This window comes from Lepidochelys kempii, chromosome 3 (genome assembly GCF_965140265.1).
Source record: "Lepidochelys kempii isolate rLepKem1 chromosome 3, rLepKem1.hap2, whole genome shotgun sequence".
Taxonomy (NCBI): domain Eukaryota; kingdom Metazoa; phylum Chordata; order Testudines; family Cheloniidae; genus Lepidochelys; species Lepidochelys kempii.
In genome coordinates, this window is record NC_133258.1 from 140,100,660 (window position 1) to 140,114,977 (window position 14,318).

At 42.7% G+C, this 14,318-nt stretch overlaps 1 protein-coding gene across 9 annotated transcripts in view; it reads right to left on the reverse strand.

The window, feature by feature from the left end:
* The window catches only part of AKT3 (AKT serine/threonine kinase 3), a 258,802-nt gene that overhangs the window by 204,578 nt on the left and 39,906 nt on the right, over positions 1 to 14,318 (reverse strand). For 2 of the 9 annotated variants that reach the window (XM_073338266.1, XM_073338265.1), the window contains exon 3: positions 4,471 to 7,991. The exons of 6 other annotated variants lie outside the window; for them this stretch is intronic. The gene's annotated coding sequence lies outside the window, so the exon portion shown is untranslated. The remainder of the gene's footprint in view (positions 1 to 4,470; positions 7,992 to 14,318) is intronic. One more of the 9 variants, XM_073338267.1, reaches the window with a different exon arrangement.

Consider the following 14,318-nt stretch of genomic DNA (forward strand, 5'->3'; position numbering starts at 1 on the left):
CTGTATTTCAGCAGATCATCTTTCATTCGAACTATCTGTTCTCTGCTATTTGACTTTAATACACTAAAAAAGTGTTCTCAAATTAGTTCACTTTAAAATTAAATTAAAGCCAAACTCAGGGTCTTTGGTTCATCACCCAGGTTACAGAAACAGACTGTTTCATTATTAACTAAAAACAGTAGTTCATAATATCATGGATAGTACCATGGTAATACCAGGGTGACAAGTAAAAATCTCTGCTTTTGGTAAAAACTGCTTACTTTCCGCAAACATATAGATTACATTCTCTTTAGAGTGGGCCAACTAGGGTTGGCCAAAAAAATTCAAATTTGTTCAGTGAACACTGAGCATTGTATCTGCTTGTGCATGGGCCGCCATCCTTCACAGGCAAACAGGGAGTCTCATCGTTCTCAAGCTTCATCAGATAGACTGCTGTTACTGTTGGATCTGGGCTGTCAGGTGCGTTCGATGAGCATTAACATGTAGCATTTGTGGTCTACAACATTATGCCCCTAGGGAACATAAATAAACTGTCCAGAAATGGTATTATTCTATTTGAAGACAAGACAGATAGTGATGTTTCCACAAACATCTAGAGGAAAGTTTTGCTAGAGTCATCCTTGTGTTCTCCTAAATAGTGGAGCAATATGAAACACTTTACTAAAAGTTCCCAAACTGCCCCAGTTAAATTATCCAGATGTAATTTCTTTTGTAGCAATCAGACTTCACTTGTTATTTCATATCCTAATCAAAAGGGAAAAACACAAAATAATTTGCTTACTGAAGACACTATCAGCTTTTTTCTTTAAAAAAAAAAACTGTCTTTTTAGTCCTCTTCCTCTCCCACTTTCTATTCTATTTAAATAGCTAATTACATCAAAAAGCAGCTGTACTGCATTCAAGCAGAGACAGAAAAACAACTGTATTAGAACTTGCCAGAGTTAATATAAAAAGTTTATACTTAATTAAAATTCTTAGGATAGTGTTATGAATATTTTAAATGATAGCTCATTTTGGGGTGTAGCATTTATCATCAAAGTAATGGATACCTTTCTTTTTTATAATTTTAATCTAAAAATATTCTAGTGCTTTATACAAAGTAAAGAAAACAGCCAAAAAGATTTGCACCAGCACTCTTCCATTCCAAAAATGTTATTCATATTAACAGTTTTACCAACATCTCTTGAGGGCAGAGGTAAATAATTTTCAGAGACTAGATCTCTAACATCGTTTAAGAGTCTTTGGTGACTGACTTTTCTCTCTTTCTTTCTTTCTTTAAAATACATGATGTGATAAAAAAGCATGTGCCATGAATAAAACTTAGAGGAGATGACATGACTGATGCCCTTGACTCTCTGAAATTATACATTTCTGTCCTCTCTGCCAAAAGGGTGAGAAGGGAAACACTTTCTAAATGCTTTAGTACAGGAGGTATATTTCTAAACCACCTGTTTGAAGTGGTATCAGCCAAGAAGAAAAGAGGATAAAACAGACATTCACTCATTTTATGAAATTCTGGACCAGCAGATTCACCATGTGTGTTTGAGATGTTAAAGGAGGATATGAATTGATCCATTTCTTGCCAAAGTTCCATGGTTCCAGATAAACTAAGCAGCTAAAACAAATGCTGGATAGAACTACCCTGACAAAACAAAGAACTATCTACCTCCTATACCTCTTGCAGTATTTCATCCCAGAAGGAAGAAAAAGAAAGTTGAACTCATCCCTTAGAACCTTCAAGGGATTTCACCCAAGAACTTAAATCTCCCTGGAAAAAAGGCAGCTTCTTGTTGATCTTATATTTTTAAAAAAGGAAAACATAGAATATTTTAAAAAATCAAATGTTTAATATTAATATTTTTCAGGGACCTAGACAAAGGAAATTAGGAATATCTGCACCAGTACTAGAATTAATACCTTTAAAGGCTAATGTAAGTCCTTCTTCATAGGTCTTCCTCTGAAAGGTAACATCAGGTATAAAGCAGAGACCAGTCCAGGCAGCAAGAAAAACACTGATTGCTTTTTCATTATTCTTAAGATCCAAGGGTTTGAGTCTGTGTTCACCTATACAAATTGGTGAGGATTTATCTCAAGCCTTCCCCAGGAAAGGGGGTGTAGGGCTTGGGGGGAAAGATGTTTCCAAGTGGGCTCTTTTCCTGTTCTTTGTTTAACACGCTTGGTGGTGGCAGCATAGGGTTCAAGGACAAGACAAAGTTTGTACCTTGAGGAAGTTTTTAACCTAAGCTGGTAAGAATAAGCTTAGGGGGTCTTTCATGCAGGTCCCCACATCTGTACCCTAGAGTTCAGAGTGGGGAAGGAACCTTGACAGTATGTCATCCAGGATATCAAAATACATCAAATGAAGAGATGGACAACTGACTATCAAAGCAATTCACAATTAGTTCAACTGCTTCCACACTTCTATGTTCTGTCTCAATGTTTTGGAAAGTTATCCAAGGCTGAGCTTAAGTGGTAAATGCAATATTTGTTTGTGCTAACACTGGACACGCCATTAAAGGAGAGTACAAAGAAGATTGTCTGGTTGGACTTTGAATTCCAAATGATTATTCCATATGATAGATGGCAATAGTTCCAGGGAGAATACAGGCAATAGTTCCAGGGAAAAACTGAGTAATATGCTCAAGCGGAAGAGCTAAATAGAATTGATTATTTTAATCACACTGCCAATTCTCAATCCCTACCTCATACTAGGTCAGGGGCGGGCAAAAGTTTTGACCCGAGGGCTGCATCGGGTTTTGGAAATTGTATGGAGGGCCGGTTAGGGGAGGCTGTGCCTCCCAGACAGCCAGGCATGGCCTGGCCCCTACCCCCATCCACCCCTCCCGCTTCTCGCCCCCGATGCCCCCCCCCCAGGACTCCTGCCCCATCCAACCCCCCCTGTTCCCTGACGGCCCCCCCGGGGCTCTTGCCCCATCCACCACCCCCTGCTCCCTATCCCCTGACCGCTCCCGGAACCCCCACCCCTGACTGCCCCCTGCCACCCCATCCAACCCCCCTCTCCTTCTTAACTGCCCCCCTGGGACCCGTGCCCCCATTCAACCCCCGCATTCCTCACCCTCTGACCGCCCCAACCCTGTCCACCCGCTCGAACTCCCCTGCCCTCTATCCAACCACTCCGCATCCCTGCCCCCTTACCGTGCTGCCTGGAGCATCAGTGGCTGGCTGCCACCGCGCAGCACAGAGCACTGGGTCAGGCTGGGCTCTGCAGCTGCGCTGCCCCAGGAGCTTTCAACCCCGCTGGCAGCACAGTGAGCCGAGGCTGCGGGGGAGGGGGAACAGCAGGGGAGGGGCCGGGGGCTAGCCTCCTGGGCCAGGAGCAGCCCGCAGGCCATAGTTTGCCCACCTCTTTTTTAGGTAAAAAGGAGGAGAATCAGGTCAAGGGCAAGGACAAACAAGAATGGACAAAGAACAGTATTGCAGGACAGAAAAGTAAAGCTAGCAGCACTCCCATTTTAGTGCAGGAATAATTCAGTTAAAGATCTGGCAAAAACTCAACATAACTGCAGTATGTTGACGCACACAACCTGGTTCATGGGAGTTGGACATCTATAACCAACAAATCAAGGATTCTGGTTGACTCCACTCTCTTTGGTCAACCCATTAAGCCTAATTTACTGGGAACATTGTTCAACTGTGTAATAATCTTCAGCCAATGTTTGGTAAAATGAACCCACCTGGGGGCGGTCAGCACTTTTAGGTAGGAGACTGACTAGTGAGAGTCGTCTGTGGGCTTTTAGTCAAAATACTGAAAGACACAAAGAGGAAGCATACCAAATATAAAATTAATTTAAAGCACAATCACCAACTTTATGACCAGAATCCAGTATTTTTCAGATGAAGTTCTGTACATTAAGTTTTTCTTACATTCAAATTTTCTCTAAAACAAACAATCAAGCTGAGCTCTTAAAATCCTGCTTCTTTAAAGTGTGCTTTTATTTTTCCACCCATTTAAAATAAGCCAATATTTTTAATTATCATCCTATCATTGTTCTCTTTAAGCACATTGTAACAATACATGACTACTTCTTCCAAGTTGCTCGGTGCAACTCAGAGCATGTGATAATTCTGTATTTTTAGCATTTAACCAGTGCACATAAAAAACAAAAGCATTTATTCAGAAAAAAATATCTAGCAGTGAATGTGAGACCATAGCTTACTAAAAATAAAAAACTACTAGTTAATATCTAACCTGAAAAAGAAGTGTACCACAAAAGTGGGTTTCCACTCCACTTACTTGAATTTACGCAATTCGTCATTTCTGTGCTTGATTTAAAGGGAGACTTTTTTACATATTTCAAACACATGCTTTGTTTCCAGTCCCAAAAGTAAATCTATTCCACACTGCACTAAATCCAGAGGAATGATAATTACTCATAGCATAAAAGAACTGAACAGGAAAGAAAAGTGAAGATCATCCAGTTTTTACCGAAAGAAAAAGAAGTTTCTTACCAGTACAGTAACTGTTATTCTTCAGGATACATCTTGCATACATACAATTCCTCTGTAGGTGTATGTGCAGCCAATGCACTTGAGTCAGAAACTTTTGCCAGCCATACTAGCAAGCAGTGCATGCACCACCATTCATCCGCGCACACAGAGCCAAAGGTATAAAGGGGGCATGGTTGCTCCCTCCCTCTTTGGCCCTTTGCACCATCAGTTAGCGAATCCCAAAGTAGTAGTGAAGGTGGAAGAGTCATGGAATGTATATGTGCACAATACATATCAAAGAACAGGTAAGCAACAATTTGTCTCTGCTTGGAGTGATTGCACATACAAATTCTTCTGTAGGTGACTCACGAACAGTTTCCTTTTTCAGATGGTGGGACTTGAAACTTAAAGTGAGACTACAGCAATGACTTGCCAAAGATAGCAGTGTCTCAGGAAGCTTGAGTAATAGCATCATGTCTGGACCATGTCACTGCTTTAACAAATGACTAAATGGATGTTAAATGGACTCTCACTGAACTGACAGTATTTCAGATGCAATAGGTAGTCCAGCATATGGCTAATGTCTGTGCTATCTGGTGATTACTGATGTGATTCTATCCAGATTGAAAACCTTTTTCATTTTGCTTTGTACATGGCTTTAGTGGATCCTTTCAGCTGTTCACCAAACTGGTCTGTATAACTCAGGAGCAGACTCCTCATTGCTCAGCCAGAAATCACCCATGCCATGAGGTGAAGAGATTGTAGGATGGGGTTCCTCCTGGGGGAATTCTGCACCACTGCAAAAATGCAGAATTTGCACAGAATTAATGTTCTGTACAGAATTTTCTTTCCCCCTCTCCCCTGTCACAGAAATGGACTGCAGAGCTGCTGGCCACTACTAGAAGCTACTGGACCCAGCAGCTCCCCAGCTTGCAAATAGAAGACACTACCAGGAGAAGTGGGAGGGTTCCCAGCAGCTGCAGTTCCCCACATGCCCTGAAGGAAGGAGGCGGTGTGCAGGAAATTCCATATAAGCCCAGGACCCAACATCAGGCTGTTCCTCCCTCTGGATCCCTGGGCTCTGGAGGACAAGGGGTGCAGATGTTTGGACCAGGGGATGCCAGTGGCTGGGATCGGGGGGGGAAGATGTGGGTGTCTGGGCCACCCTGTGGCTGGGCTCTTGGAGGTGGGGGGAGGGGATATGGGTGTCTGGCCCCCCAGCTGGGCTCTTGGGGGTGGAGGGAAAGGTGCAGAGAAACAGGAACTGGGTTGTTGTAGGGGTTTCCTTTAACTCTCTGCTCCTGGGGGGATTTTGTTGTTGTTGTCTGTATAGCCAAAATAATTGAAACTGGTGTGATTATGTAGTGCTATTTTGACAAATAAAATATGTAGAATTTTAAAATACTGTGCACAGAATTTAATTTTTTTGGCACAGAATTCCCCCAGGAATAATAGGGTGCAATGATTTGCCTTGGTTTTGAGACAAGAGATCCTCATCCACATACAGAGTAATGGGTGGTCAAATTGAGAGGTGATGTAGATCCATGTACCAGCACTGCATCGGTCAGGCAGCTACAATGGAGTGTTCAGGCTGCCTTATCTTTCTGTATCTTCCTGATCATCCTTGGAATCAGAAAAACTAGAGGGAATCATTCAGCCAAGGAAGAAGAAAGGCATCTGTCAAGGAACCCTGGCTGTGACCTTCCCGGAAAAGAATCTCCTGCATTTGTTGCTCAGGTTGGTTACAAAGAGATTTATCACCAAGTAGATCACCACTGATGAAAGATCTGCTGCAGAATGTCCCTCTATTGACCACTTGTGATGATCGATGAAGTTCCTGCTGATGGCATCTATGTTATTGTTCCTCACTCGTGGAAGTTGAAAAGCATTTGGCAAGACACTGTTCTTTATACAAAAATTCCACAAGTAGATCACTTCTTTACATGGCTGAAATGACCTTGCCCCCACGTGCTTGCTCAGATAAAAAACAGCGTTGTTGTCGATGAGAACTTGAACCTCCTGCCCCTGATAGTGGCAACCAACGTCTCACTTGCCTGGCAAACAGCTCAAAGTTCCAGCACATTTATATGACACATAACTTCATGAGGCATCCACAGTCCTTGAGTGTGAAGTTGACCCAGACAGGCCTACCAATCTTTGGTGGACACATTTGGTTCTGGTGGTCAGGAACCCCTCTGCATACATTCTAAGGGTCTAATCACCAATTCAGGGACCGAAGCAATTGTGCAGGCATACAAAAATCAGCATGTCTAGCAATACCTACTTGGGCCATGCTTGCAGACCTCAGAGGTAAAATCCAGAAGGCTGAGTCACATACATGTACAAGGCCATGTGCCCCAACTGCTATACACATGAACATACTGTTGTCCTTGGGTTGGACTTGAGGCTCTCAGACAGAGACTATGGACTGGAACATGTCTGTCAGGGAAGGTGTATAGGAGAGGTGTGTCCCATTTTAGGATAAAAGCATTACCCAGGAAGCAAGGACCCAATTCTGCTCTGGATCAGAACTGAGAACAGTTGCCGTTCTGTGTCATTGCAAAGAAGTCTATAGTTGGGAACCCCCAGTGTTTGAATATATTTTGTAATACTCGGGGTCTAATTCCCACTCGTGATCCTAGGAATATTTTCTGCTTAGTGCATCTGCAGTGGTGTTTTGGCATCCTGGCAGGTAGGAGGCTGAGATGTCGATATTGTGACTGATGCTCCAGTTCCAGAGTAACATGGCTTCTGTCCATAGGTGAACATGCCCCCCCGCCAGTTGATATAGAACATGCATGTGATATTTTCTATCAGTATCTTTATGGTCTTGTTCTTGATTGTAGGCAGGACATGGGAGCATGCACTGTGAACGGCGCACAGTTCCAGTAGGTTCATATGTAGGAGGGATTCTGATGGGGACCAATGGCCCTGGATAACAGGAGAGTTCAGATGTGCTCCTCAACCTAGTAGTGAAGTGTCCATCATGATTATCACTGTTGAACCCAGAGAGCTGTAGCCAGGATGCATACCTCATAACTACTTCTGTGGCTATAGACCACGCTGCAGTGTCTGCGGAGCCCAGCGCAGCCTGCAATGCTGTTCTGGAGAGAAGATGACCTTCAGAGACGATGGCCCTAAACTGTTCTCTTCTGTTCCAGTGTGAGTTTAATAAAATTTGACAATTTTGAATAGTATGTACAGTCGTATTTGACAAATAATACCTCATAGTCTGCGATCCTGCGGTGTAATGTCATGGAGGAGTAGGTCTTATGACCTAAGAGATTTAGTCTCTTCCAGTCTCTATTGTATGGTGTGGTTTTGGGATGTTGCCGCCTACCTGTTCATTTTCTGCATCCACGACCAAAGACACTGGTGCGGGGTGTGAGAAAAGGAACTCCGTTCCCTTCGCAGACACGTAGTATTTTTTGGTCAGACCTTTTGCACATAGGTGGAATTGTTCCCAGGGTCTGCCAAATCGATTTTTCCAGTTCCATGATTGCATCATTCATTGGTAGAGCAATTCTGGAGGCGGCTGAGGTCTGTAAGATATCAAATAGATTATGCTGTGATTCTGGTACTTCCTCCAGTAAAATGTCCAACGAGTCCTCCACCCTCTTAAAAAGGTCCTGAAATTAATTCAAGTCATCCCCCGTGCTGGGAGGTGAGGGCAAGATGGTTTCAACAGGGGAAGAGGATGAGAAATTGGCTGCCGGTGCCATATCCTGGTCCGAAATCACCTCCTCCTCCTCTTTGACCGCCTCTTCTGGGGACTTAGAGAGTCCAGTCTGACCTCTTGTATAACACTGGCCACAGAACTCCCCCAAAATAATTCCTAGAGCATATCTTTCAGAAAAACATCCAATCTTGATTTAAAAATGGTCAGTGACAGAGAATTCACCATGATTCTTGGTAAACTGTTCCAATGGTTAATTACTCTCACTGCTAAAAATGTTTGCCTTTTTTCCAGTCTGAATTTGTTCAGCTTTAACTTCCGTACATTAGATCACATTATACCTTCCTCTTCTAAACTGAAGAACCCATCATCAAATTCTTGAACCCCATGTAGGTACTTATAGACTGTAATCAAGTCACCCCTTAACATTCTCTTCTTCAAGCTAGATGGACTCAAGGAGTTCAATGTATCACTATAAGGCAATTACACCTGTATTGAGCTCAATAACTTGTGTTTGTCTACGGCATAACTTCTAGAGAGACATCCAGTTTTGATATGAAGACATCAAGAGATGAAAAATTCACCCCTTCTCTTGGTAGGGGTTAAATCATCCACATTTAAAATGTTGTGCCTTATTTCCAATTTGAATTGTCTAGCTTCAAGCCCTTGATTTTGGGTTATGCCTTTCTCCACTAGATTAAAGACCCCTTTATATAACTTAGTATTTTCTCCCAGAAACTGTAACCAAGTCACCTTTCAATCTTGTTTTTTAAAAACTAAACAGATTTAGTTTTTTAGAACTCTCACTTTCAGTCATTCCCTCTAGACCTCAAAACATTTTTGTGGCTCTTTTCTGTACTCCCTCCAACTTTTCAACTTTCTTTTTAAAAGGTGGACACCAGAACCATACACAATATTCCAGTATCAGTTCCACCAATATTATATATAGAGGCAAAATCATCTTCCTAATCCTTTGCACTACTCCTTTGTTTATACATGTAAGAATCACATCACATTGAAAATTCACATTGTTTATCTTCTATGTCCCCTTATTTCCAGGATACAGTCCCCCATTCTGTAAGCATGGCCTGTTTCTAGGCATATAACTTTGCATTTGGCGATGTTAAAATCTGTTTTGTTTCCAGGCGCTCAGCTCACCAAGCAATCCAAATTGCTCTGTAGTACTTCCCGATCCTCAGTTATTTACTATTCTACCAATCTTTGTGTGCACAAATTTTATAAGCAGTAATTTTATATATACTTCCAGATCGCTGATGAAAAAGTAATAGATTGTCATCTCCTACCCGGGCCAGTCACTAGAGGGAGACAAGATACACATTCTGCATATACACATTTGCTGACAGCAGAGGAATGATGAGACTCAAAAATCCCTGGTTCTATTCAAGTTTCTGAGAGACGTGTACTCTCTACTGGTGTGGTGTCATGGCATGAATCCTTAGTGGATGTCTGTCTCATTGTGAATGAAGTGCACTCATTTCCAAGGTGAGGAAAACACCACATTCTTGTAGCTGTGCTAAAACACGAGATAAGGGGAATGGCAGTACCAGTCCAGAAGCATGTGGCTACTACCCTTTAGAGGATGGCTATCTCCCAAGCATTACAGATCTGTGAGCAACCAGTCTGCGGTTGGCAGGTCCACTGTGGCTGCTGTGATGGATGTTGGTCAGGCAATAAATACACTGCTGCACCCACATGGGGTTTAAATAGCCAATGACCCTGTTACTGCAAGCTCTGAGCAGCTGGGGACCAAAACTGTGATAGAGCCAGAGATGGGGAACATTTGTGCCTATAATCTGAATCACAACCACTGATGCTTTCTGAATCAACACAGAAGTATATTACTCACTCCACTGGGGTGCAGGACTTGATAAATCCATCTGGGCTGATGAATAAAAATAAGTTATTGGGCATGTGTATACTGCACACTACTTGGGTAGCTACTCCAAGTTCTGCTACAAGCAAACAAACATATAAGGGACTTTTGTGTTTGAACTGAAGGTGAGCTAGAGGGAACAATCAATTTCCAACTAAAGATACATCCAGTGATGAGCTGCCAAAATCTTAACAACCGGTTCCCTCCTCATCCCATGAGGGGGTCGTGGCCCGCCCCCCCCCCCCCGGGACCCCTGCCCCATCCACCCCCTCCCCTGTCCCCTGATTGCCCCCGGAACCAGGCAGGAGGGTCTCGTGAGCCACCATAGTGGGTGCCCACCCCGCCCCCAAGAGCCAGAGGGACCTGCCGGGGGTGAGGTGGGGAATCCCGGTGGTGCTTACCTGGGGCAGCTCCCGGGAAGCATTCAGCAGGTCCCTCTGGCTCCTAGGGGCAGGGTAGCATAGCTGGGGGGAGGGGGGAAGCTGGGGGAGCAGCTGCTCCCCCCACTGATCACATCAAAAAAGTGGCGCCTTAGTCACCGACCCTGTGGGTGCTCTGGGACTGGAGCCCCCACAGGGAAGACTTGGTGGGTGCAGAGCCCCCACTGGCAGCTCCCCACCCCGCGCCCGGCCCCAGCTCACCTCCACTCCACCTCCGCCTCCTCCCCTGAACACTCCCTGGCTTCCTGCAAATCAGCTGTTCGTGCAGGAAACCTGGGAGGGCTGAGAAGCAGGCGGTGGCTTGCAGGCTGAGAAGCAGGCCCAGGGAGGCGGAGACAAGCTGGGGTGGGGAGCGGTTCCCCTGAGCACCCCTGCCCCCCCCCAGGTTACCTGCTGTGGCACGGGCGGCACTCCTCGCGGCCCCCCGCTCCAGCTCACCTCCTTTCTGCCTCCCTGGGCCTGAGCGCGAAGCCATCGCTTGCTTCTCAGCTCTCCCAAGCTTCCGACGTGAACAGCTGATTCGCAGGAAGCCGGGGGGGGGGGGGGGGAGGGCAGAGAAGCAGAGCGGGGCGGAGGCAAGCTGGGGACGGGAGCTGCTGGTGGGTGCACTGCACCCACCATATTTTCCCCATGGGTGCTTCAGCCCCAGAGCACCCACGGAGTCGGCACCTAAGGCGCCACTTTTGGCTGGCTGTCAAATTTAGAAGCCTTTTTAGAACCAGTTATCCCTCGCGGGACAACCGGTTCTAAAAGGGCTTCTAAATTTAACAACCAGTTCCAGCGAACCGGCTCCAGCGAACCAGGTCCAGCTCACCACTGGATACATCTCTACTGGAGACAAACAGGTAGCATACAGCACACCATACACCTCTGGAAGCCCCTTATAACTCTGGAGGCAATTGTTCCAAGGCTCAGACCCCTCCACTTCCAACCCCTCCACCTTCAAAATAGCTATAGGAACACCTCTGTTGTGCATATTCTCATAAACACCTATTCATGGAATTAGTTATAATGGTTTTACCTTCCACAAACACTTTTGCAAGAAAACCATTGCTTACCTGAATATTCATAAACACACAAAAAGAAGTGCAAATTCCAGCAAAGCAAAGAGGTGGGTTTTATCCAGAATAGTAGTTTGTGCAGTGTTTCTGCAGTATTCATCAAGCGTTGATAGTGGGACTATGCTAGAGAGGGAAGAGATCCTGGACTGGGAATCAAGAGACCTGGGTTCTATTCCAGGCTCTGCCTTTGACTTGTTTTATGACGTTTGTCAAGTCACTTCCCCCCACCCCATGCCTCCATTTCCTCCTCTGTAAATTGGGGGTGATACCTCCATTGTAAAGCACTTTGAGATTTAGAGATGAAAAACACTAAGAGTTAGGCATTGCTGTTATTAATATCTTACTGTATTTCTGTCTTCTCTGGTCATTTACATATGGCAACCCTACCACTACTTAATAATTTTTGCTATTAAATACAGATTAGAATAAAAAATTAGTTTGTTTTGTTTCAACTTGTTTATCAGGAGACACTCAGAATTAAGTACTATTAGCTGAGACAATTAGAAAGAAGAATTTTGTTCCTACTTTGTGTAACAGATGTTCAAGATAGTCTATTTAAATTTCTCTTTGTTAGAGGTGTGTTAATCTACTCAAATAATTCAGATAGACAATCTGCAAACAAGATATCTGACAGGTTGTGAACAACAGTCAATTAGTAGCATAACTTCTGAAACTATTTTTTTCAAAAAACACTCACCCACACCCAACCAAACTAGGTCTTCAACGTACATTTCCAAAATTAACATCTCTTTGGCCTTTGCATAATTTCAAAGCCTTGCATAACAAATTGCTCAATACTTTTTCATGTTTCATAGTGAAAGTACAGAACACTGAGAAGGCAGTAAACAAGTTGTATTTGAGCTAAAAAATTCAATTAATATTTTGAATCAATGGGTTTATTCCAATAATTTGTCTTTGACAGTAGATACTACAACAGGAAGTTTTTCCACAGAGCTATAAACTTAAATTTTAGGACATATAAACTGCTTGTTTAAATTTTAAAAACTGCACAGCGTTAGTATTAATCTCAGAATTAGTGGCCTTTGCAATAGTGAATCGATCACTGGATAAATTAACAATTATTCTATACTAATTTTTATCCCATAAGCTCTCATTGTTAGAAATACTAAACACTCTGTGTTCCAGAAGACCATTATTTCAGAATATCTAGCATTGTAGTGCTATGGCATTGTGACAGACTATCTTTTTTAATGTAAAGGAAGTAAAAAAAACCAGTATCCTTACAATACACATATTACAAAACAACTCTCTCATTATAAGAAAACTTCTCCAGGCTCCAAGTATGAAAGAGTATCCATCATTCATCGCATGTTGGTTTTGTTAAATTATAAGCATGGATATACCTTGAAATCCTGCCTTCGAAAAAAAATCAAAAATGCATGCAAACAATCAAGGTAAATCCTCACTCCTATTGAGTGAAAATCTTGAGGATTTCTCAAGTGATAAGAATATACAAAAGAATGAATTCTGCTAACCAAAACAGAAAGGTATTGTTGCCCTCAAGATTGCACACACTTCAAGGAAAGACATTATTATTAGGGCTGTCGATTAATTGCAGTTAACTCACGTAATTAATCGTGATTAATTTTTTTTTAGATAATATAACAATTTTAATCACACTGTTTAATACATTTCAATTGGTATTCTGTTTAATATTTTGCATGTTTTTCTACATTTTCATATACATTGTATTCTGTGTTGTAATTGAAGTCAAAGTGTATATTACTTTTATTACAAATATTTGCACTGTAAAAATTATAAAGAGAAACAGTATTTTTCAATTCACCTCATCCAAGTACTGTAGTGCAATCTCTTTGTTATGAAAGTGTAACTTTCAAATGTAGTGGGGTTTTTTGTTGTATAACTGCACTCAAAAACAAAACAATGCAAAACTTCAGAGTCTGCAAGTCCACTCAGTCCTACTTCTTGTTCAGCCAATCACTAAGACAAACAAAAAGAAAAGGAGTACTTGTGGCACCTTAGAGACTAACCAATTTATTTGAGCATAAGCTCACGAAAACTTATGCTCAAATAAATTGGTTAGTCTCTAAGGTGCCACAAGTACTCCTTTTCTTTTTGCGAATACAGAGTAACACGGCTGTTATTCTGAAATAAGACAAACAAGTTTGTTTACATTTACAGGAGATAATGCTGCCCTCTTCTTATTTACAATGTCACCAGAAAATGAGAACACGCATTTGCATGGCAGTTTTGTAGTCGGCATTACAAGGTATTTATGTGCCAGAGATGCTAAACGTTCGTATGCCCCTTCATGCTTCAGCCACCATTCCAAAGAACATGCTTCCATGCTGATAATGCTTGTTAAAAAGTAATGAATTAATTACATTTGTGACTCAACTCCTTGGGGGAGAACTGTATGTCTCCTGCTCTGTTTTATCCACATTCTGCCATATATTTTAAGTTATAGCAATTTCGGATGATGACCCAGCACATGTTGTTCATTTTAAGAACACTTTCACTTCAGATTTGACAAAACGCAAAGAAGGTACCAATGTGAGATTTCTAAAGATAGCTACAGCAACTCAACCCAAGGTTTAAAAATCTGAAGTGCCTTCCAAAATCTGAGAGGGATGAGGTGTGGAGCATGCTTTCAGAAGTCTTAAAAGAGCAACACTCCGATGTGGAAACTACAGAACTCGAACTACCAAAAAAGAAAATAAACCTTCTACTCGTGACATCTGACTCAGATAATGAAAATGAACATGTGTTGGTCCACACTGCTTTGGACTGTTATTAAGCAGAACCTGTCATCAGCA